The sequence below is a fragment of the Hordeum vulgare genome, chromosome 7H (assembly GCF_904849725.1).
Source record: "Hordeum vulgare subsp. vulgare chromosome 7H, MorexV3_pseudomolecules_assembly, whole genome shotgun sequence".
Taxonomy (NCBI): domain Eukaryota; kingdom Viridiplantae; phylum Streptophyta; class Magnoliopsida; order Poales; family Poaceae; genus Hordeum; species Hordeum vulgare.
The window spans coordinates 587932814-587957301 of record NC_058524.1 but is presented as its reverse complement, the minus strand read 5'-3'; the positions used below and the strand labels follow the sequence as shown (position 1 = coordinate 587957301).

The window sequence follows — 24488 nt, the reverse complement described above, 5'->3', positions numbered from 1 at the left end:
TCTTCCTTGCCGTTAGCAACTCGACCAACCCCTAGGGGGACCACCGCACCTTTGATGACAAACATCCATCACTTGGTTGGGTCTGCTCTTCCTGAATTGCTTGATTTTGTGAAGTTGAGAGCACTTACAATTCCCTTGCGTGTAAATGAAAAAAGAGTTGATGCCCCTGTAGACCGTCGAACACCCTCGTCGATGGAAGTGAGTGATTAGGTATGGAGCACACATCTGACATCTGCTGGCGCGAATGCGAGCCTTTTCTCAGAAGGCAGCCGCCTACAAACTGCAAACTGAATTATTGCCTAGAGACGTCCTATGATTGATGGACTCGAATACTGGTGGATTTACCTTTCAAGGTCCCAAAATTGTACATAAATATTAGGGGAACAAACCACACAACAGTTGATGACAAAGTCCTTTGGTTTATAATAACTTGGTTGCAAGCTTCTCATGGGCCAAATGCAACTTGAGGCTGAAGTTTTGTACATTCAAAGAATCAAAACTTGGGTGGTTTACCCCATTGGACCTATTCGTCAAGCTTAAATTTGTTTCCCCAAGACCGGGTAAAGGAGGAGGGTTGTCATAGGCTTGGCGGGCCAACATCAAAACTCAGCCACTCTTATGGAGATGAAACCCAAAAGATTTTCGTTGGGGCATAACCCTCTCAGCGATGCGCCACATCGAAACCCGGGTGTGGTGGAAAATGGGCAAGGATCGGGCCGCCACCTCCCAGGTGGTGCGCCGTATCAGGATCTGGATACGGACGCAAGTGAGCAAGGATTGGGTCATCCCATCCTTAGTGGCGCGCTACATCGGTGCCCGGGTGTAGTAGAAAATGAGCAAGGATCTGCGCATTTGACTCGATGAGTGCAAAGGGTAAGGAAGATAGCCGATCCTAGGAGGATTCGCTTAGGTAGCTGGAACGTAGGGCCTCTCTCAGGTAAGCTTTGGGAGGTAGTTGATACAGCGGTGAGGAGAGGCGTTGATATCTTTGCGTCCAAGAGACCAAATGGAGGGGATATAAGGCGAAGGAGGTGGAGGGTACCGGCTTCAAGCTATGGTACACGGGGATGGGTGCAAACAGAAATGGAGTAGGCATCTAGATCAGCAAGAGCCTTAAGTATGGAGTGGTAGACGTCAAGAGACGTGGGGACCGAATTATCCTGGTCAAGCTGGTAGTTGGGGACGTCGTTCTCAATGTTATCAATGCATATGCCCCACAAGTAGGCCACAATGAGAACACCAAGAGGGAGTTCTGGGAAGACTTGGAGGACATGGTTAGGAATGTACTGATTGACGAGAGGCTCTTCATAGAAGGATACCTCAATGGCCACGTGGGCACATCTAACACAAGCTTTGAAGGGGCGCATGTGGGATTTGTCTATGGCATCAGGAATCAAGAAGGATAAGATGTCTTAAGCTTTGCGCTAGCCTACAACATGATCATAGGTAACACCTTTTTTCAGAAGAGAGAATCACATCTAGTGACTTATAGTAGTGGGAAACACTCTAGCCAGATTAATTACATCCTCTCGGGAAGAGAAGACATGCGTGCATGCCTAGACTGTAAGGTGATACCTGGAGAGAGTATTGTCCCTCAGAATAAGCTTGTGGTTGTTGACTTCCGCTTTCGGATTCGTGTCCAGCGGGACAAGCGTGCCAAAGTCACTAGAACGAAGTGGTGGAAGCTCAAGGGGAAGGTAGCTCAGGCGTTTAAGGAAAGGGTCATTAATGAGGGCCCTTGGGAGGAAGGAGGTGATGCAGATAACATGTGGATGAAGATGGCAACTTGCATTCGTAAGATGGCCTTAGAGGAGTTTGGAGTGTCCAAGGGAAGTAGAAGAGAAGCTAATTAGGGAGAAGAAAGATTGTTTCAGACGCCTATATATGGATAGGAGTGTAGGCAACATAGAGAAGTACAAGATGGCAAAGAAGGCCGCAAAGCGAGCTATGAGTGAAGGAAGGGGTCAGGTGTATGAGGACCTCTACTAATGGTTATACACGAAGGAATGTGAAAGGGACATCTATAAGATGGCCAAGATCCAAGATAGGAAGGCGAGGGATGTTGACCAAATCAAGTGCATCAAGGACGGAGCAGAGCAACTCCTGGTGAAGAATGAGGAGATTAAGCATAGATGGCGGGAGTACTTTGACAAGCTCTTCAACGGGGAGAGTGAAAGCTCTACCATTGATGTGGACGACTCCTTTGATGATATTAGAAGGCGTTTTGTGCCGCAAATCCAAGAGTCGGAGGTCAAGGAGGCTTTAAAGAGGATGAAAGGAGGCAAGGCGATGGGCCCTGATTGTATCCTCATTGAGGTGTGGAGATGCCTGTGGGACATAACGATAGTATGGCTTACCAAACTTTTCAACCTCATTTTTCAGGCAAACAAGATGCGAGAAGAATGGAGACAGAGTATATTAGTACTAATCTTCAAGAACGCGCGGGGAGGGGGGTGTTCAGATTTTTACTAATTACCGTGGAATTAAATTGATGAGCCATACAAGGAAGCTACGGGAGAGAGTCATTGAGCACCACTTAAGAAAAATGACAAGCGTGACCAAAAATCAGTTTGGTTGCATGCTTGGGAGGTCGACCATGTAAGTCATTTTCTTGGTGCAAGAACTTATGGAGAGATATAGGGAGCAAAAGAAGGACTTGCATATGGTGTTCGTTGACTTGGAGAAGGCCTATGATAAGATAGCGCGGAATTTTATGTGGTGGGCCTTGGAGAAACACATAGTCCTAGCAAAGTACATTACCCTCATCAAGGACATGTACGATAATGTTGTGACAAGTATTCGAACAAGTGACGGCGACACTGATGACTTCTCGATTAAGATAGGACTGCATCAGGGGTCAGCTTCGAGCCCTTATCTTTTTGCCTTGGTGATGGATGATGTCACAAGGGATATACAAGGAGATATCCGTGGTGTATGCTCTTTGCGAACGATGTGGTGCTAGTCGATGATAGTCGGACGGGGGTCAACAGGAAATTGGAGTTATGGAGGCAAACCTTGGAATCGAAAGGTTTTAGACTGAGTAGGACTAAGACCGAGTACACGAGGTGCGCTTTCAGTACTACTAAGCACGAGGAGGAGGGGGTGTTACCCTTGATGGACAGGTGGTACCTCAGAAGGAGACCTTTCGTTATTTGGGGTCAATGTTGTTGGGGATATCGATGAAGATGTGAACCATTGAATTAAAGTCGGATGGATGAAGTGGCGCCAAGCTTCTGGCATTCTTTATGACAAGAGGGTGCCACAAAAGCTAAAAGGTAAGTTCTATAGGAGGACGATTCGACCCGCAATGTTGTATGGCGCTCAGTATTGGGCGACTAAAAGGCGACATGTGCAATAGCTAAGTGTGGCGGAGATGCGCATGTTGAGATGGATGTGTGGCCACACAAGGAAGGACCAAATCTGGAATGATGATATACGATATGGAGTTGTTGTAGCGCCAATTGAAGAGAAGCTTGTTCAACATCGTCTGAGATGGTTTGGGCATATTCAGCGCAGGCCTCGAGAACCCCGAGTGCATACAGGATGGCTAAAGCATGCTGATAATGTCAAGAGAGGTCAGGGTAGGCCTTGGAGCATCACCAAAGAACTAGCCATGGACAGGGGTGCGTGGTAGCTTGCTATCCATGTGCCAGAAACATGAGTTGGTCGCGAGATCTTATGGGTTTCACCTCTAGCCTACCCCAACTTGTTTGGGACTAAAGGCTTTATTGTTGTTGTTGTTTTTGTTGTTGATTGAATGCAGGGGCATATGCATGGCCTTGAAGCATAGAAGAACTTGTAAGACCGAATAGATACACATTAGAATCAATATGAGCTGCATAACATTATGTGCAATTGGGGTGGTTCGTACTTGAAAAGTGCTCATGTTCTTTGCTAACTATGCTACGACAGGAAAATGAAGAGTCAAGCAGTGTGGTTTTCGTCAACGTTCAGCTGACTTTAATATACTCAAAGTAGATTAGTTTTGAAGACATTAGTTGTCAAGTAATAGTGTAACACACTAAGTGAACAATTTCGGGTTGGGGTAATGCTAAATTCTTAAAGCAGCAAACTATACCAGCAAATTATAGGACCTCGTCCTGAATTTATGAAATCTCGCGTCAATATGGAGACAACATGATACACAAGTGGGTTAGCAACACCAATTCAGATGTAATAAATGTAACACTAACAGTTAATAAAAAGGAAATCAACATAAAGAACTTCAATATGCACTCAAAAAAAGAACATAAAGAACTTTAATAGATGAATGCACCACCGATATGGTTTGACACATCAGAGTGATTATTTTCTTTGGGTATAAGGTGGAAGCATCACTCATTTCAGCATTAGACGAATCAAGAATCCCGTCTATTTCCTTTGCCATCAGAAATATGCGAGAATGATTAGTAAGCTATATTGTACGAAGAATGCTAATAGAGTTCTTGAGAAAGTATTCCTTCGTAAGAAGTAAGAACACATTGAAATATTACGCAAAATGAGACAAGCTTTGATAGAGGCGAAGTTATCCCTGTCTTTCGATGAGATCCTGGCTAACGTTTTTGGTGGAGTAGACTTTGGCGATCTGACTACGAACGTGCGAAGACGTCGCGCCTTATCAATCGCTAAACCAACTCCAAGAGGTTATTGACCACGTCGGAGCACGATCAACCTGACCACGAGGGTCTGTTTCCTGCACGCAAACGAAGAACATGCAAGAAACTGAGATTGCAATCTGGATATTGCGAATATAAGAGGAAACTTTATTGATGAAAAGTGGCGTTCTATGACGTCTTGCTATGGTCGTAGAACACAAACGAAGAACGCGAAGTTGCAGCTATGACAAACTTGTAATCTAAACAAAACTCAAGTCTAAATGATGCCCTAAGGGCTGTATATATGAGGGAATAGAGAGGGATTTTCGTGACCCTTGAAGGAGGGGTTCGAAAACGACACTAAACTCGGTTTTCCCACACATACGGACTCTAAAACCAGCCTATGTGGTCGTATTTCGAAATTACATGGTCCTGGCCCAAAAATAAGGTGACGCGGCACCTATAATAGCCTATGGATGACATCTATGAAGTGGCATGTTGTATATTTCGTCCAAGCCTTCATGCTTTTCTTATGGTGGCTTCAAAGTCCGAAAATCACCACTCGAAGCTGCCTCGTTCTTTCCCGCATGTGCACCTTCCCCCCCATTCTTGATCCCACTCCAATGGTCATCCTCCTTGTCCATGCTAGGTCCTTCATTCATAAGCAAAACAAAATATCTAATTTAGGCAGCATCATATGTTCATGAACATTAGAAGGATTTCCAAGAAACGAAAGTACGTGATAATTCAATTGGCGTGCGCGAGCTCTAGTAACTGGTCCAGTAGGTATAGCAGGTGTAACAATGGTATCGATATCCTCATCATCCTCCCCTTCTTGAATTGAAGTCGTCCTCGACGGAAGCTCATCTTCCTCATCCAAATAAGGCTTCAAATCTGCAATGTTAAAAGTGGGACTAACCCTCAATCTCTGCAGGTAGCTCATGTTTATATGCATTATCATTTATTTTCTCTAACACCTTAAAAGAACCATCAACACGTGGCATTAGCTTTGACTCACACAAATCAGGAAATCTATCCTTACACAAATGTAACCAAGCAAGATCTCCAGGTGCAAAGACAACATGTTTTCTACCCTTATCCCTAGCAAGTTTGTATTTAGCATTCATACGCTCAATGTTTTCCTTAGTTACCTCATGCATTTTTAATATCAATTCAGCATGTTGTTTAGCTTCAAAATTAACCTTCACCGAAGATGGAAGAGGCAACAAATCGATAGTTGCACGAGGTATGAAACCATACAAAATTTTAAAAAGGCACATCTTAGTAGTAGAATGCAATGAACGATCATATCAATAAAGCTGTGTTGCCCATTGTGCCAAGCGCGCACACACGTATCGCATTGGCTGGCCCGACCGCCCTCGACCAGACGCAAGCGCCTTCCATTTTTGTTTGGTTTTTTCTGACGTTCTTTTGTTTCATTTTTCGCCTTTCTTCTATGATTTTTATACTTCCAGAATAATTTAAATAAATATATTATAAAAAAATCTTTACATAAAAACATTTGAAAAAAATATAGTAACCAAGCATCTAAAAATGTTAAATGCATATAGATAAAATGTTACTCATGATCCAAAACATGTATACAGAGGAAAACAAAAATGTGAATGAAAAAAGTTCATCATGTAAAAATGTTAATCAAGCATTTGAAAATATTAAATGCGTATAGAAAAAAATGTTGACCATGTATTAAAATTATTTTACTCAAGCAATTTTAAATGTTAAATATATATAGAAAAAATGTTGATCATGCATTTGAAATTTTAAATTTTGTATCATATTCAAAAATGTTAAACTTGTATTTGGAAAAACAAGAAGTTTACAAATGTTAAATGTACATCGAATAAATGCTGACCATGTACTGAACCTTGCATTTCTAAAAATGTTTACGAAGCATTTGAGAAATTTCAGCTGTGTTTTGAAAAAATGTTGACTATGCATTGAAATAATGCTGATCTTGTATTTGAAAAATGTTAATCAAGCATATGAAAATGTAAAAAATGTGTATACACATGTTGACCATGCATTTGAAAAATATTAATCTTGTAAAATTTTAATCAAGAATGAAAATCCTTGAAAATGGAAAACACAAAAAAACCCTTTAAAGCCCATAAGGAAACAAAAGAAACTAAACAAAATTGAAGATAAACGAAGAGAATTGATTAAAACTAAGAAAGAAACAGAAAAGGTAACAAACAATAGAAAATAAAAACATAAAAATGAATAAAGAAACAAAAGAAAACTGCTAAAGAAAAACTCAGTATAAAAACATAATGGAATGAAGAAAACATTGAAAAATGAATGGCAAAGCAAAAAACAGAAAAATGAAGAAAAAGAAACGAGAAAAAAAATTGAGGAAAACATAGCGAGCTACAAACGTGCCCTTCTAGGTGAGCAAAAACCCAGTTACTACAGAGAGCACAGGAAATCTTACAATGAGGGAAATGAAGAGAAGACAAGAAACAACCAAACAACACCGAATAGAACAAACAAAATTGATCAAAACTAAGAAATAATAAAAAAAATTAAGAAACATAGAATAGAAAAGAATAAACCATTAAAAATATAGAAAGAAAAAAAAAGAAAAAAAAAGAAAAAACGGTGAAAACAAAATAAAACGAAGAATAACAAAGAAAAATAAACAACGAAGAAACAAAAAACAGAAGAAAAACAAAAAGACAACCCCGCACACAAATGGCCCGGCTTGTTGCTGTTGATAACATGGGAAATCCTACAGCAAGACAAAAGCTAGTCTCGTACTCTTGTTGGGTAACGTAGCATAAATTCAAAATTTTCCTACGCCATATTCAGATCTTCCTATGGAGAGACCAGCAACGAGAGAGGGGAGAGTGCATCTTCATACCTTTGAAGATCGCTAAGCGGAAGCGTTGCTAGAACGCGGTTGATGGAGTCGTACTCGCGGCGATTCAGATCATGGTGTGATTCCGATCTAGTGCCGAACCACGGCACCTCCGCGTACAACACACGTGCAGCCCGGTGACGTCTCCCGCACCTTGATCCAGCAAGGAGGAGGGAGAGGTTGGGGAAGATCTCCGGCAGCACGACGGCGTGGTGTCGATGGAGAGACGAGGTCTCCCGGCAGGGCTTCGCCAAGCACCGTGGGAGAGGAGGAAGAAGAAGAGCACGGCTGCGTCGAGAGAGAGATGGAAAACCATATCTCCAAAGGCCAAAACCCCCACTATATATAGGGGGAAGGGAGGGGTGGTGCCCCCTTTAGGGTTTCCCCTTTGAGGGGGGCGGTAGCCCTAGATGGAGAGGGGTGGCGGCGGCAAGGGAGGAGAGGGGTTGTGCACCCCTAGGTGGGCCTTAGGCCCACCAGCGCCTAGGGTTTCCCCTCCCTCCCTCTCTGGTGCGCCTGGGCTGAGTGTGTGTGTGTGTGGGGGGGGGGGGTGCACTAGCCCACCTAGGGGCTGGTTCCCTCCCGCACTTGGCCCATGTAGCCTTCCGGGGCTTGTGGCCCCTCCCGGTGGGCCTCCGGAACCCTTCCGGTGGTCCCGACACTTTGCTGGTGGTGCCCGAAACATTTCCGGCATCCAAACCCATCCATCCTATATATCAATCTTTACCTCCGGACCATTCTGGAGCTCCTCGTGACGTCCGAGATCTCATCCAGGACTCCGAACATCCTTCGGTAACCTCGTATAACTATTGCCTATAACTCTAGTGTCATCGAACCTTAAGTGTGTAGACCCTACGGGTTCGGGAGGCATGCAAACATGACTGAGACACTGTCCGGCCAATAACCATCAGCGGGATCTGGATACCCATGGTGGCTCCCACATGTTCCACGATGATCTCATCGGATGAACCACGATGTCAAGGATTCAATCAATCCCGTATACAATTCCCTTTGTCTGTCGGTATAGAACTTGCCCGAGATTCGATCGTCGGTATACCTATACCTTGTTCAATCTCGTTACCGGTAAGTCTCTTTACTCGTTCCGTAGCACATCATCCCGTGACTAACTCCTTAGTCACACTGAGCTCATTATGATGATGTTCTACCGAGTGTTCCCAGAGATACCTCTCCGTCACACGGAGTGACAAATCCCGATCTCGATTCGTGCCAACCCAACATACACTTTCGGAGATACCCGTAGTGCACCTTTATAGTCACCCAGTTACGTTGTGACGTTTGATACACCCAAAGCACTCCTACGGTATCCGGGAGTTGCACAATCTCACGGTCGAAGGAAAAGACACTTGACATTAGAAAAGCTTTAGCATACGAACAATATGATCTAGTGCTATGCTTAGGATTGCGTCTTGTCCATCACATCATTCTCCCAATGATGTGATCCCGTCATCAATGACATCTAGTGTCCATGATCATCTATTGATTAACGAGCTAGCCAACTAGAGGCTTGCTAGGGACACATTGTGATCTATTTATTCACACATGTATTACTGTTTCCTGTTAATACAATTATAGCATGAACAATAGACGATTATCATGAACAAGGGAATATGATAATAACCATTTTATTATTGCTTCTAGGGAATATCTCCAACAACTCCCTCTCTACCTAAATAATTGTAGTTGAAGAAAACTAGACTAGTTCTTTCCAACTACAATTATTTAGATACAGAGAAAGTACTAACGAGATATAGCTCTTGCAACCCTATACACCAGTCCTAAACCCTATACCGAGTGCTCTACTCCCCTTCGACTACAACTTTGTGGCAACCTTGTTGAGTCCAGTGTCTTTAAGACAGTCGAATCCACCGTGTCCAAGCACTATATGGGACTAAGGCCAACTCCAACACACGATCCCATCCGGACGTCTGTTTTTGTCCGGATTTCGTCCGTTTGGGGTAGAGAGACGGACACACACACCAGCTTGCAGTCACGTTGTCGTGGATGTGCCCAACGGGGCCGTCTCATCCCAAACTGTCCTACACACCGACGACCTATACCCTAGCTCGAGTTCGCCGCCGACCACGTTGGGCATGGCAAATAGTCATGGCAAACAAATTTACAAACTTAAAATATTAACATAATAGCGGCCCGAAGTCGAGTTCAGCGATTTGTAGAACAAACTGAAAACTAAAATGACATAAAAAAGGAAGCTCGTCATCGTCGTGGCCACCGTTGCCATCAGTTATCACCACCATCGTCATCGTCATCTCCGTGAGGTCGATGTAGGGCGGAGGTTGCCACAAGTGGGCCGGCGGCCCGTGCCAGGGGAGGCGTGGCCTGAGGCGCCTGCATTGGAGCATGCACCATCTCTTCCCGTGGCGGGTATATGACCAGGCCCTGTCGTGCATGGGCTTCGGCATGCATGGAAATGCTTCCGTCCACGACCACCTCTCGCCGACCAGCGTGGGGATCCACCGATGAGGACATCAATACCATTGTTACACCCACAGCCCCAGCTACTATACATATTGGACCAGATACTAGAGCTCGCGCACGCCAGTTGAATTACCAAGTACTTTCGTTTCTTGGAAATCCTTCTAATGTTCATGATCATATGATGCTGCCTAAGTTAGATACTTTTGTTATACTTATGAATGAAGGACCTAGCAGGACAAGAAGGATATCCATTGGAGCAGGACTAAATATGAAGAAGAAGGTGCACGCGCGGGAAAGAACAATGGAGCTTTCACTTGTGATTTTCGCACTTTGAAGCCACCATAAGGAGGGCATGAAGGCTTGGACGAAATATTCAAGATGTCACTTTATAAATTTCGTCCATAGTGCATTATAGGTGCTGCGCCACCTTATTTTTGGGCCAGGCCCATGTATTTTTGAAATACCATATTATAGGCTATTTTTAGAGTCCGTATGTGTGGGGGAACTAAGTTAGGGTCGGTTTCGGACCCCTCCTCCAAGGGGTCACAAAATTCCTCCTCTATTGCCCCATATATATAGCCCTTAGGGCGCCGTTTAGACTTGGGTTTTGTTTAGATTACAAGTTCGCCATAGCTGCAACTTCGCGTTCTTCGTTTGTGTTCCATGACTAGACAAATGTGTCACAGGACCCCACTTCCATCAATAAAGCTTTCCTCTTATATTCGCAATATCCAGATTGCAATCTTAGTTCCTTGCTTGTTCTTCGTTTGCGTGCAGGAAACAAACCCTCGTGGTCATGTTGATCGTGCTCCCGCATGGTCAATAACCTCTTGGAGTTGGTTAGCACTTGCTAAGACGCGACGTCCTCACACGTTTGTAGTCGGATAGTCAAAGTCTACTCCACCAAAACGATAACCACCATCTCATCGAAAGACAGTGACAACTTTGCCTTTATCAAGTGGTATCAGATTTCCAGGTTGCTCGATGAGATTTTAACAGTTTTTTGTAGTTAGATCACATATGTTCTTCATACCTATAGTCCATGAAAAAGACATAAAAAAGAGTCTGGCATGCTTTTGAGAGCACTTTTTAGGCAAAAATTTCGGAGCGTAATTTTGTCCCTATCGTATTGTTAGGCTTTTTAGAGAGTTCTGAGACACTCGCCACCATAGTGATTTTTGTCGCAAGTTTTGGTCGTCGTAGCCCCGACTTGCTTCAGAAAAAAATAGTCAAACAAAATTTCATGCCTATCCTCTTTTTAGTCCTTTGGAATAGTTTTGATACACTGTCATTATAGTGATTTTCTGGAAAAAAACAAGACCGCAAAAAAGGGCGCCAAAAATAATAATTCAGAGTGGCTCTTCCCTTGTTTACGTGTAGCATCGTGATTTTGTTGGTGTTCTAGGCCCGCGTCTCTTGTACGGTCTAGCCTAGGACCAGCACGGTGCCGTCGTTGAGCGTCCTTTCAACTTTGCATCTCTGAACTGATTATTGCTGAACTTTTTGCCTACCATATTATAAGCCTTCCCAACTCCACATACACCTACATCGTGTGTTTGACATCACGTGGCAATCGCTCTATCCAACCTTTGAGAGTTTTGACTACACTGTCTCCCGATCACCACCTAATGCTGGATAAGAACTGGTAAGAATTTGAGATTTGCTTGTTGGATTTTTGAAACACCACCACCACAACCACCACCACCACCATTTCCTAGTAGTCTATAGGTTTCTATTGTTCCGTGTTCCTATTGCTGATAACCATGCCAAGATCACAAGAAGACGAGATCGACTGGGAGAGCCTGATCAACCGGGAGCTTCATGATAAATTTCAGCAAATGATGGTTGACCAGGTACAAGAGGTCCTGACCAGGTTTGGAGAGGCCATGGAGAAGCTAGATGGTTTGGAGAAGACAATCGACACCAAGATGGATGCCAAGTACAATGAGGTGCTTGCCCGTCTACCACCACCAGCTACAACCTCCATCCCTCTTCAACAACAACAACAACGACAACAACGAGGCCCGGATTTGGTGGGATGAGTGTGACATGTGCCTTCCGGCCAAGAACAAAATTCTGGTGTTGTTGCTCCTGCTGGTAATACTGACGTTTCTGTGGCTGACCTGAATGAGGATTATGATGGTGATGACGATGATGAGGAAGGAGTGCTCCAAATCAGCACCAGGGGCAACAACCACAACCACAAGCACCGGGTCATCCAGATGGATACAATCACAACGGTAGGGCTGCACCACCCCCTCAGGTACGTGATCATGACCATCTCCCTAAACTTAAATTGAATATCCCTACATTTGATGGTCGGTATGTTCCTGATATATATCTTACTTGGCAGTTAGAAACAGAGCAATGTTTTACATGCTTACAATTTCCTTAGGATAGACGTGTTGTTGCTGTTGTTTGTTCATTCACTTGTTTTGCTTGTGTTTGGTGGTCTGAACATTGTCCAATACATCATGCTAATATTCCAACTACTTGGGCTGCTTTGAAAACCGCTACCCGTACTCATTGGGTTCCACCATATTATCATTGTGAATTACTTCAAAAATTGCAGCTTTGTAGACAAGGAAAAGTTCTATAGAAGAATATTATCAGGAATTACAAACTGGCATGATTAGATGTGGTATTGTTGAGGACAATGAATCTATGCTTGCACGTTTTATGGGTGGATTAAATAGATATATTCAGACTATTCTAAAATATAAGGATTATAACACTATCGCTCGTTTATTCCATCTTGCTTGCAAATGTGAACGTGAAGTGCAGGATCTACAGGCATTGGCGAGAACTAAATTTTCTGCATGTTGCACTTCCTGATGGATGAGACCTCATCTACTTCCACATGTCCTCTTGCATCAGCACCGCCTACATCAGCCACCAACTCCAACAGAGATACCAGGAAACATGCCCCTGCCCCACCCTTCGCCAAGAGGACACCTTCCGGGCCAGCACATAGCTCTTCTTCATCCATGGCATCCACAGGGCAAACACATGAGGTTATCTGTCGTCGCTGCAAGGGTGGAGGTCATTATGGGAGAGAGTGACCATCCAAGCGTGTGATGATTGTTACTAAGGATGGTGGATATGACTCCGCTAGTGATTGAATCTGGCTCTTATTGCAAGTGAAGAACATGGTGTAGATGATACTGAACAAGAGACACAATACATGGTTGCTGACTACGCTGACATGTATGAAAACTTAGTTGCTCAGCGTGTTTTAACTATGCAGGTAACATAGGCTGATCAACATCAAAGGCACAACTTTTTCCATACAAAGGGAGTTGTGAAGGAATGTTCTGTTCGCGTAATCATTGATGGAGGGAGTTGCAACAACTTAGCTAGCATGGAGATGGTGGAGAATTTGTCTCTCACCACCAGACCACATCCTCATCCTTATTACATCCAGTGGTTCAACAACAGTGGCAAGGTTAAGGTAACACGTACTGTTCGTGTGCATTTTAGCATTGCTACATATTCTGATTTTGTTGATTGTGATGTGGTACCCATGCAAGCATGCTCCGTTTTACTTGGTGGACCATGAAAATTTGATAAATTTTTTGTACACTATGGTAGGACAAATCAGTATACTCTTGTTCATAAGGATCAAAATATAACTTTGCTTCCTACGTCTCCTGAACATATTATGAAAGACGACATTGCTAGAGCTAGTAAAGCAAAACAGGACCTACATAAGAGTGAACATCATATTGTAGCAAAGGAATTTGAGCAACACAATAAGCCTAATAAACCATCATACAGTGTTGCATCTGAAATAAAACTGAAGAGTGGTTGTTTACTTGCCACTAAATCTGATATTTCTGATTTGCATGTTACTACATCTGTTTGCTATGATTTCATATGCAAAGATGTATTATTTTCATTCGAGGACATGCCTTTCTCTTTGCCTTCTGCTGTCATTAACATTTTACAGGAGTTCACTGACATCTTTCCACAAGAAGTGCCACCGGGATTACCACCATTAGAGGGATTGAGCATCATATTGACTTAGTTCACGGTGCATCGCTACCCAACCGTGCACCATACCGTGCCAATCTAGAGTAAACGAAGGAGAATATGCGTCTTGTACACGAGCTACTCGACAAAGGTTACATACACTAATCTCTTAGTCCTTGTGCTGTTCCTATTATTCTAGTTCCGAAAAAGGATGGTACATGGCGTATGTGTGTTGATTGTAGAGGTATTAATAACATTACTATTTGTTATCGTCATCATATTCCTAGGCTCGATGATATGCTTAATGAATTAAGTGGCTCTACAATTTTCTCCAAAGTTGATTTGCATAGTGGATACCATCAAATTCGCATGAAATTGGGAGATGAATGGAAAACAACAGTTAAAACTAAGTTTGGATTATTTGAGTGGTTAGTTATGCCTTTTGGGTTAACTAATGCACCTAGCACTTTCATGAGATTAATGAATGGGGTTTTACGTGCTTTTATTGGACGATTTGTGGTGGTCTACTTTGATGATATACTGATTTATAGTAGATCTTTGAAGGAACACTTGGATCATTTGTGTGCTGTTTTTATTGCTCTACGTGATGCACGTTTGTTTGGTAACCTTGGAAAGTGCACCTTTTGCACCAAACGCGTATCTTTTCTTGGCTATGTTGTTACTCCATAGGGAATTGAAGTTGATAAAGCCAAGATTGAAGCTATTGAGAGTTGGCCGCATCCCCAAATGGTCACACAAGTGAGGAGTTTTCTTGGCCTCGCTGGTTTCTATAGGCGTTTTGTGAGAGATTCCAGCACCATTGCTGCACCTCTCATTGAGCTTACAAAGAACTATGTCCCTTTTTCTTGGGGTACCGCACTCGAAGAAGCTTTCACGGTATTGAAAGATAAGTTAACACATGCTCCTTTACTCCAACTTCCTGATTATATAAGACTTTCAAGTTTGAATGTGATGCTAGTGGAATTGGATTAGGAGGTGTGTTATTACAAGATGGCAAACCTATTGCATACTTTTCTAAAAACATTGAGTGGGCCTAGTCTGAATTATTCTACTTACGATTAGGAATTATATGCTCTTGTTCGGACTTTGGAAACATGGAAACATTATTTATGGCCCAAAGAATTTGTCATAAATTCTGACCATGAATCTTCGAAACATATTAAAAGTCAAGCAAAACTGAACCATATACATGCTAAATGGGTTGAATTCATTGAGACTTTCCCGTACGTCATTAAACACAAGAAGGGCAAAGAAAATGTTATTGTTGATGCATTGTCTCGTCGTTATACTATGTTTTTACAACTTGACTTTAAAATATTTGGTTTGGAGACTATCAAAGATCAATATGTGCATGATGTTGATTTTAAAGATGTGTTGGTGAAGTGTAAAGAAGGGAGAATATGGAACAAGTTCATCATTAACTATGGATTTGTGTTCCGTGCTAACAAGCTATGCATCCAGCTAGTTCCGTTCGTCTTTTGTTGTTAGAGGAGGCGCATGGAGGATGATTGATGGGACACTTTGACATAAAGAAGACGGAGGACGTACTTCCTACACATTTCTTTTGGTCAAAGATGCAATGGGATGTTGAGCGTTTTGTTGCTCGCTGCACGACATGTCAAAAAGCTAAGTCACGACTCAATCCTCATGGTTTATGTATACCTTTTCTTGTACCTAGTGTTCCTTGGGAAAATATATCTATGGACTTTGTTTTAGGTTTACCTCGAACAAAGAAGGAGCGGGATAGCATATTTTTTGTCGTGGATAGATTTTCAAAAATGGCACACTTTATACCATGTCATAAAAGTGATGTTGCTGCTAATGTGGCTGATTTGTTCTTCCGTGAAATTATTCGCTTGCACGGTGTGCCAAATACGCTTGTTTCAGATCATAATGCTAAATTTCTTAGCCACTTTTGGAGATGTTAATGGGCTAAGTTGGGGACAAAACTGCTTGTTAGTACTACATGTCACCCCAAACTGATGGACAAACTGAAGTAGTCAATACATCATTGTCTACTATGCTTAGGGCTGTTTTGAAGAAAAACCTGAAAATGTGGGAAGAATGTTGGACTCATATTGAATTTTCTTATAATCGTTCACTTCATTCTACTACTAAGATGTGCCTTTTGAAGTTGTGCATGGTTTCTTACCTCTGCACCTGTTGATTTGCTCCCTCTTCCATCTTCGGAGAAGGTTAATTTTGATGCTAAAGAACGTGCTGATTTGATATTAAAGATGCATGAGTTAACTAAGGAAAACATTGAGCGTATGAATGCTAAATATAAACTTGCTCGAGATAAGGGTAGAAAAGATGTTGTCTTTGCACCTGGAGATCTTGTTTGGTTGCATTTGCTTAAGGATAGGTTTACTGATTTGCGCAAGTCTAAGCTAATGCCACATGCTGATGGTCCTTTCAAGGTGTTAGAGAAAATAAATGATAATGCATATAGACTTGAGCTGCCTGCAGATTTTGGGCTTAGTCCCACTTTTAACATTGCAGATTTGAAGCCATATTTGGCTGAGGAAGATGAGCTTCCGTCGAGGACGACTTCAGTTTAAGAAGGGGAGGATGATGAGGACATCAACACCATTGTTACACCCACAACCCCAGCTGTTATACATACTAGATCAGCTACTATAGCTTGTGCATGCCAATTGAATTACCAGATACTTTCGTTTCTTGGAAATCCTTCTAATGTTCATGAACATATGATGCTGCCTAAGTTTGATACTTTTGTTATACTTATGACTGAAGGACCTAGCATGGATAAGAAGGATATCCTTTGGAGTGGGATCAAGCATGGAGAAGAAGGTGCACGCGCGGGAAAGAACAATGGAGCTTCCACTGGTGATTTTTGCACTTTGAAGCCACCATAAGGAGAGCATGATGGCTTGGACGAAATATTCAAGACGTTACTTTATAAATTTCATCCATAGGCTATTATAGGTGTTGCGCCACCTTATTTTTGGGTCAGGCCCATGTAATTTTAAAATACCATAATATAGGCTATTTTTAGAGTCTGTATGTGTGGGGAAACTGAGTTAGGGTCCGTTTCGGACCCCTCCTCTAAGGGGTCACAAAATTCCTCCTCTGTTCCCCCATATATACAGCCCTGAGGGAGCTATTTAGACTTGGGTTTTGTTTAGATTACAAGTTCGCCATAGCTGTAACTTCGGGTTCTTCATTTGTGTTCCACGGCCAGACAAAGGCGTCACAGAACCCCACTTTCATCAATAAAGATTTCCTCCTATATTCACAATATCCAGATTTCAATATTAGTTTCTTGCTTGTTCTTCGTTTGCGTGCAGGAAACAAACCCTCGTGGTCAGGTTGATTGTGCTTCGGCGTGGTAAATAACCTCTCATTGTTGGTTTAGTGATTGTTAAGGCGCGACGTCCTCCCACCTTCGTAGTCGGATCGTCAAAGTATACTCCACCAAAATGATAGCCACCATCTCATCGAAAGACAGAGACAACTTTGCCTCTATCATCCACGGCGTCGTCTCCTCCTCTTCTTGCTGCTGCACGCCCTCCATGGCCTCCTCCTTCACCAAGGCATCGTACTTCGGGATGGCGAAGTCGCCGGCCGCGGAGAGGCTATCATCTCTTTGAGGCCCTCCCACGAGGCATCGTTGTGTCGATGCCAGACCCAGAGAAAGCCCGACCGTGATTGTTCCCTTCAAATTTGTTAGCTTTTTCTTTACTAGTAAATAGGACCTTGCGTTGCAATGTGTATAAAATAAACTTTAGCGTTCTTATGGTATCTATTATATTATTAAAACGATAGAAAACGAACGGCTTGGATTAAATAGTAAATAGAGAGAGAGAGGAAAAGAACGAACAAGATTTGTTAGAAAGAAATACACACATGCAGGACTCCACATCCCATACGATACGATTAATCTAGCCAGCTTTATTAGCCACTATTTTTACGTGGTAACCTCCCATAACACGTACTCCCTCCGTTCCTAAATGTAAGTCTTTCTAGAGATTTCACTAGTAGACTACATACGGATGTATATAGACATATTTTAGAGTATAGATTCACTTATTTTGCTTCGTATGTAGACTCCTAATGAAATATCTTAAAAGACTTATATTTAAGAATGGAGGGAGTACATGCAACAAGGAAGGAAAGCATATATTACTACTGCCTTTAATTTGAATTCAAAAAGTACACGCATGCAGGACTCCACTTCCCAAGACTCCACTTCCCATACAATTAATCTAGCCAGCCTTATTAGCCACTTTTATTCCGTGGTAACCTTCCATAACACGTACATGGAACAAGGAAGGAAAGCATATATTACTACTGCCTCTAATCTGAATTCAAATCACATTAGAGATTAGAGTCTCCATGGCTTGCGTGCAAATAGATCTGACCCATAAGACACCTTGGCTCAGCTCCAACTTCCCTGACACACGTCCATGATCCATTCAGAGCCCATTATTGTGTTATGTGCTGCTGCAAGCCGGCGGGAGCAAGAAAAGAACAATGAAGTCCCCAAGGAATATCTTTGGATGAAGGTAATTAATCTTCACAATGTAAGCTCGCCTGCGAGAGGGACGATCGCTTACACGGACACAACAACGAGTACTAGAAGCACCATTGAGGGGAGAACAGGGCAATGATGGGAGGCATGCCCGGGCATCATGAGAACTAGGGACCGCATGTATTGCCGCATGCACCGCGTGAAGGGCTTCGGACGTACATGTGATTCAATAACCTTTCTTAAAAATATAATACAGCTGAATAATCTCCCACTTAAATATAATATCTTTTCAAATGTTAATAATTTTTATTTTTTATAGTCGCTAACCTTTGTCTTCTGTGTGCATATAAATTTCGAAGAAAACATTGAATAGATTTGTGTGGTGTTTCGAAAATCAATTTTATGATTACAAGATTGTTTCCGAGAGCATTCCTTTTTCTGTACATATTTTAGACGTGATTAATACATGAATAAGTACACTTGGGAGCAAATCATTTGGTCCTATCAACCGTTTAGTGAATTTGTAGGAGAACATTTTCCTTCCCTTAATAACTTCTACGTGTACACTCTTAATCAGGTAAAGGTATATGTTTACAACAGATTAAATGAATTTTACATGATTGTATGAGAGGAGAGGAATCGTGCTGGAAATAGGTTAAGGAGGGAAAGATGCCCAATAAAAGTATCATAGTTGTTTCACAGTAAAGATTACCGACGAAACATGCCACTCTAGGAATTTATCATAGATGCATGGATAAAAAGGCTAAAAAAGGATTGGAGACCCAAGAAATATACATACATATATATATATATATATATATATATATATATATTTAAATAATGTAACTACAACGAGGTAGCACTCAATGCATATATGCACTTATGTAAAGAAAATGTATATATGTGAAATCGTTAGCTATGAAATGTGTTTTTGGTTCCAAATGATAAACCATAATCAAAGGATCATAAAACAATCTAAGGCATGTTATTTCCACGCCAATTTTTAGTGGCACCTAACTAATCAACATTTAAAATTATAATACGTTGGTTTTACCACACGAAAAAAACAATAATCAAATACCAAAAAATAATTATCTCAAATACATAAATAGTAACAATAAAGATCTAGCCGCGCAAATGCGCGGGTGGACGTGAGAATTGTATTTCCTAATAATACGTCTACTTCTACCTTGCCTTATGTTTCCTAAATGGTTCTGGACACATGTTCTTACATCGAAGTCACAAACAAATAATTGAAATTTTTTACATGATATATTCTGTATTGTGTGTGTGATCATCATAGCTGATTTCTAGGGCAAGAATTTTCTATATGAACCGTTGTTCACCCTGCTATGCTGAGCAGTTGATGAGCCTGAACAATAATGAACCAAACAAACAATTTAACACATATTCTAATTACCATCAGAAACAGTTTCATTAATTCCCTCCCTTAGCAGTGGATCATCACTTAATCATGTATGTATCTCAGAACTTGAATTCATGATGTCATCATAATTCTTAAACGGTTCCAGATGTGTCATGAAAGTTCAGAAACATGGTAAAAAGAAAAGGAAAAAATTGCATGGACTGCACTCCACCTTTGTTTGTAGTAGGTCCATGATCTCTCGTGAAAGGCTACATGTAGTTGTCAATGTAGAAGGCCGTTTTAGTTCTGCAGCTTGCCACTACTAACCCCGTGCGTGAGGACCATCGGCTGGTACCTACTAGCAGTAAACTTTGCGTCCCCGCAAATCCTATCTAATTTATTTCAATTGATCCTAAGACAAAGTAGGGGGTTCTCAACAGTTACTGAAGTATATCTGATGAGGCCTTTTAGAGTACATAAAATTTGTTTAGGATCGTTTATTTTTGTCATCTAGTGGCCCAGATTTGTTAATACTATACCAAAAAAACTCGTAGTACATTCAGACGGTAGGGGAACTTTGGGCAATCCACTTATATTTTTTAAACCCCACCCATGTATTAATTAAAGTAAAACGTTCATACAATCATTCGTTACATCATATTCCACAATGTCTAGAACACTATTAATCAGAATACCATTTGACCTATTAATAAAACTAAACTTTGCAATCTCGTGTGCCACCATATTGCTTTCCGTGCCAATCTTGGAGATCTTTACATTCACCAGCATCTTCAATATACTCAAAGCTTCATTTTTAGGGTCAACAAGGGGTAACGTGCCAAAACAATCTTTACCAAGAACAGAAACCACAAAGGAGCAGTCAGTTTCTACAATAACGGGTTTGGGAAGAGTGATAGCGATATACAAACCGACCAGAGTCGCTCTAAATTTTGCCTCCTCAACGCTATCATAAGCACCAATATAATCCCACGAGGAAATGGCCACTTCTCCAGAATGGTTTCTCACAACCACCCCACACTAGCAGTGTTAATTACCTTCACAAAACTTGCGTCGACTTTAATTTTAAAAAACTCCTCAGTCGGAGATTGCCAACCACCATTACTCCTTTCAATATTGATAGAAACCAGAATGTCACCCCTCACTTCCTTGCCATTGTTTGTCACCTGTACCTGCACTTTAGCATGACAAGATGAAAAGGAGACCCAGTAATTCTGAACAAAATTCACAGATGCTGAGATGGATCACTTTCCTTTACCAAAAATTAGATCATTCCTCAAGTGCCAAACTCTCCAAAACATGAAGATAGTTTGGTCACGTGCTGACAGATTTAATTGATCCAATAAAATAAGAAACCAATCCGGCCCCATATTTTTGAACATCTCTTCATCCGGTAAATTCCGCACCTTCCTCAAGGCCAAACGAAGAGCACACGCCTTTGAACAACTTACCAATGCATGAAACCACAAATTGTACACGTACCTAGGGTAGTTTGATGGTGTTTTACCCTATTCACTTGAACTGCCAAGCTATTAGAAGCGACCCGCCAAGCAAAGATTTGTATCTTCTGAGGAACATTAGCCTTGCAAATAATATTCCAGACCTTCCTTACCCCATTAACAACCGCACTAGAGTTCCCCAGATTTACCTTGTTATCCATGATATTTTGTGCTAGCATGTATGCACTCTTCACGGAAAACATACCATTTTTCTCATAGTGCCACGCAATAAGATCTCCCTCGCTCAGATTCAGAGTACACATCTCTAAGATTTGCTCTGCATCATGAGGGTAAAAAAGTGCGTGATCAGAGTCCCATCCCACCTTCTAGAACCAGTCATGAATAATTTAGACACCCATTTGATCCTAGTTCTGTTTTTCTTAGCAGTAATCTTTAGGCCACACTCTCTAGGAATCCAATTATCCCACCATATGTTTATACTGAGTCCATCAACAACTCTCCATATAACGCCTTGTTTCAATAAATCCAGGCCATGCATAATTCCTTGCCACGGCAGCGAGTCGATTGAGTAAAGACAGTATCAAGAAGATGCCCATGTGGGTAATATTGTGCTTTCATCACCTTAGCACACAAAGAATCCGGTAAAATCAATAGGCACCACGCTTGTTTGGCTTAAAGAGCTTGATTAAACAGCCTAAGGTCACGAAAGGCCATTCCCCCTTCAAGTTTGGTCTCGTCATCTTATCCCAAGAAAGACAATGAGTTCTCCTTCTATTCTCCTAATCTCCCCACCAAGAATTTCTCATGATATGGGATAAGTCATCACAGAGTGACACGGGAAATTTAAAAATACCCATGGCATATTTTCAATCCAGTCTGCCACCAGCTTTAAGCACTTTATCTTTTGTAGATTGAAATTTCTCTGTCTTCATACGATCTTCTCGCATTACCAATCCCGGATATTTAACATCAAATCCTTCACTCGTGATCTTAAGGATAACCAAAATTGACACCTGATCTTCCAGAGAGCATTTTTGCCAAATAAAATGGAACATTTTTCTCGACTTAATAATTGACCCGTACCTTCCACATAAGGTGCCAAAATTCCTTTAATTGCGAGTACTTGCTCCAAAGAACCCTTAAAAACTACAAGACTATCATCAGCAAAAAACAAACGAGAGATACCTGATGCATATCTGTTCAACCGAAAGTCTTGGATCACCCCTCTTGCGGAAGCATCATTAAGCAGTAATGAGAGAGCTTCGGCCACAAAGAGGAATAAATTGTTGGAATTATGCCCTAGAGGCAATAATAAATATAGTTATTATTATAATTCCTGTATCAAGATAATCGTTTATTATCCATGCTATAATTGTATTGAATGAAGACTTATATACATGTGTGGATACATAGACAAAACACTGTCCCTAGCAAGCCTCTAGTTGGCTAGCCAGTTGATCAAAGATAGTCAGGGTCTTCTGATTATGAACAAGGTGTTGTTGCTTGATAACCGGATCACGTCATTTGGAGAATCACGTGATGGACTAGACCCAAACTAATAGACGTAGCATGTTGATCGTGTCATTTTGTTGCTACTGTTTTCTGCGTGTCAAGTATTTGTTCCTATGACCATGAGATCATATAACTCACTGACACCGGAGGAATGCTTCGTGTGTATCAAACGTCGCAACGTAACTGGGTGACTATAAAGATGCTCTACAGGTATCTCCGAAGGTGTTCGTTGAGTTAGTATGGATCGAGACTGGGATTTGTCACTCCGTGTGATGGAGAGGTATCTCGGGGCCCACTCGGTAATACAACATCACACACAAGCCTTGCAAGCAATGTGACTTAGTGTAAGTTGCGGGATCTTGTATTACGGAATGAGTAAAGAGACTTGCCGGTAAACGAGATTGAAATAGGTATACGGATACTGACGATCGAATCTCGGGCAAGTAACATACCGAAGGACAAAGGGAATGACATACGGAATTATATGAATCCTTGGCACTGAGGTTCAAACGATAAGATCTTCGTAGAATATGTGGGATCCAATATGGGCATCCAGGTCCCGCTATTGGATATTGACCGAGGAGTCACTCGGGTCATGTCTGCATAGTTCTCGAACCCGCAGGGTCTGCACACTTAAGGTTCGACGTTGTTATATGCGTATTTGAGTTATATGGTTGGTTACCGAATGTTGTTCGGAGTCCCGGATGAGATCACGGACGTCACGAGGGTTTCCGGAATGGTCCGGAAATGAAGATTGATATATAGGATGACCTCATTTGATTATCGGAAGGTTTTCGGAGTTACCGGGAATGACGAATGGGTTCCGGGTGTTCACGGGGGGTGGGGGGTGGGGGGGGGGGGCAACCCACCCCGGGGAAGACCATAGGCCTTGGGGGTGGCGCACCAGCCCTTAGTGGGCTGGTGGGACAGCCCAAGAAGGCCCTATGCGCCATAGGAAGAAAATCAAAGAGGAAAGGAAAAAAAAGAGGAGGTGGGAAAAAGGGGAAGGACTCCACCTTCCAAACCTAGTTGGATTCGGTTTGGAAGGGGAGGACTCCCCCCCTTGGCTCGGCCGTCCCCCTTGAGCCCTAAGGGAAGGCCCCCCCTCTCCCACCTATATATACACAGGTTTTAGGGCTGATTTGAGACAACTTTGCCACGGCAGCCCGACCACATATCTCCACGGTTTTTCCTCTAGATCGCGTTTCTGCGGAGCTCGGGCGGAGCCCTGGCGAGATTAGATCACCACCAACCTCCGGAGCGCCGTCACGCTGCCGGAGAACTCATCTACCTCTCCGTCTCTCTTGCTGGATCAAGAAGGCCGAGATCATCGTCGAGCTATACGTGTGCTGAACGCGGAGGTGCCGTCCGTTCGGCACTAGATCGTGGGACGGATCGCGGGACGGTTCGCGGGGCGGATCGAGGGACGTGAGGACGTTCCACTACATCAACCGTGTTTCTTAAACGCTTCTGCTGTGCGATCTACAAGGGTACGTAGATCGAATATCCACTCTCGTAGATGGACATCACCATGATAGGTCTTCGTGCGCGTAGGAAAATTTTTGTTTTCCATGCGACGTTCCCCAACAGTGGCATCATGAGCTAGGTTCATGCGTAGATGTCTTCTCGAGTAGAACACAAAAGTTTTCGTGGGCGGTGATGTGCGTTTTGCTGCCCTCCTTAGTCTTTTCTTGATTCCGCGGTATTGTTGGAT

The 24488-nt window shown here is 42.4% G+C and overlaps 1 pseudogene; it reads left to right on the top strand.

Annotated features, from left to right (window-relative positions):
- Positions 1 to 618: 618 nt before the first annotated feature.
- LOC123409394 lies at positions 619 to 1989 on the top strand (annotated as a pseudogene).
- Positions 1990 to 24488: the final 22499 nt, after the last annotated feature.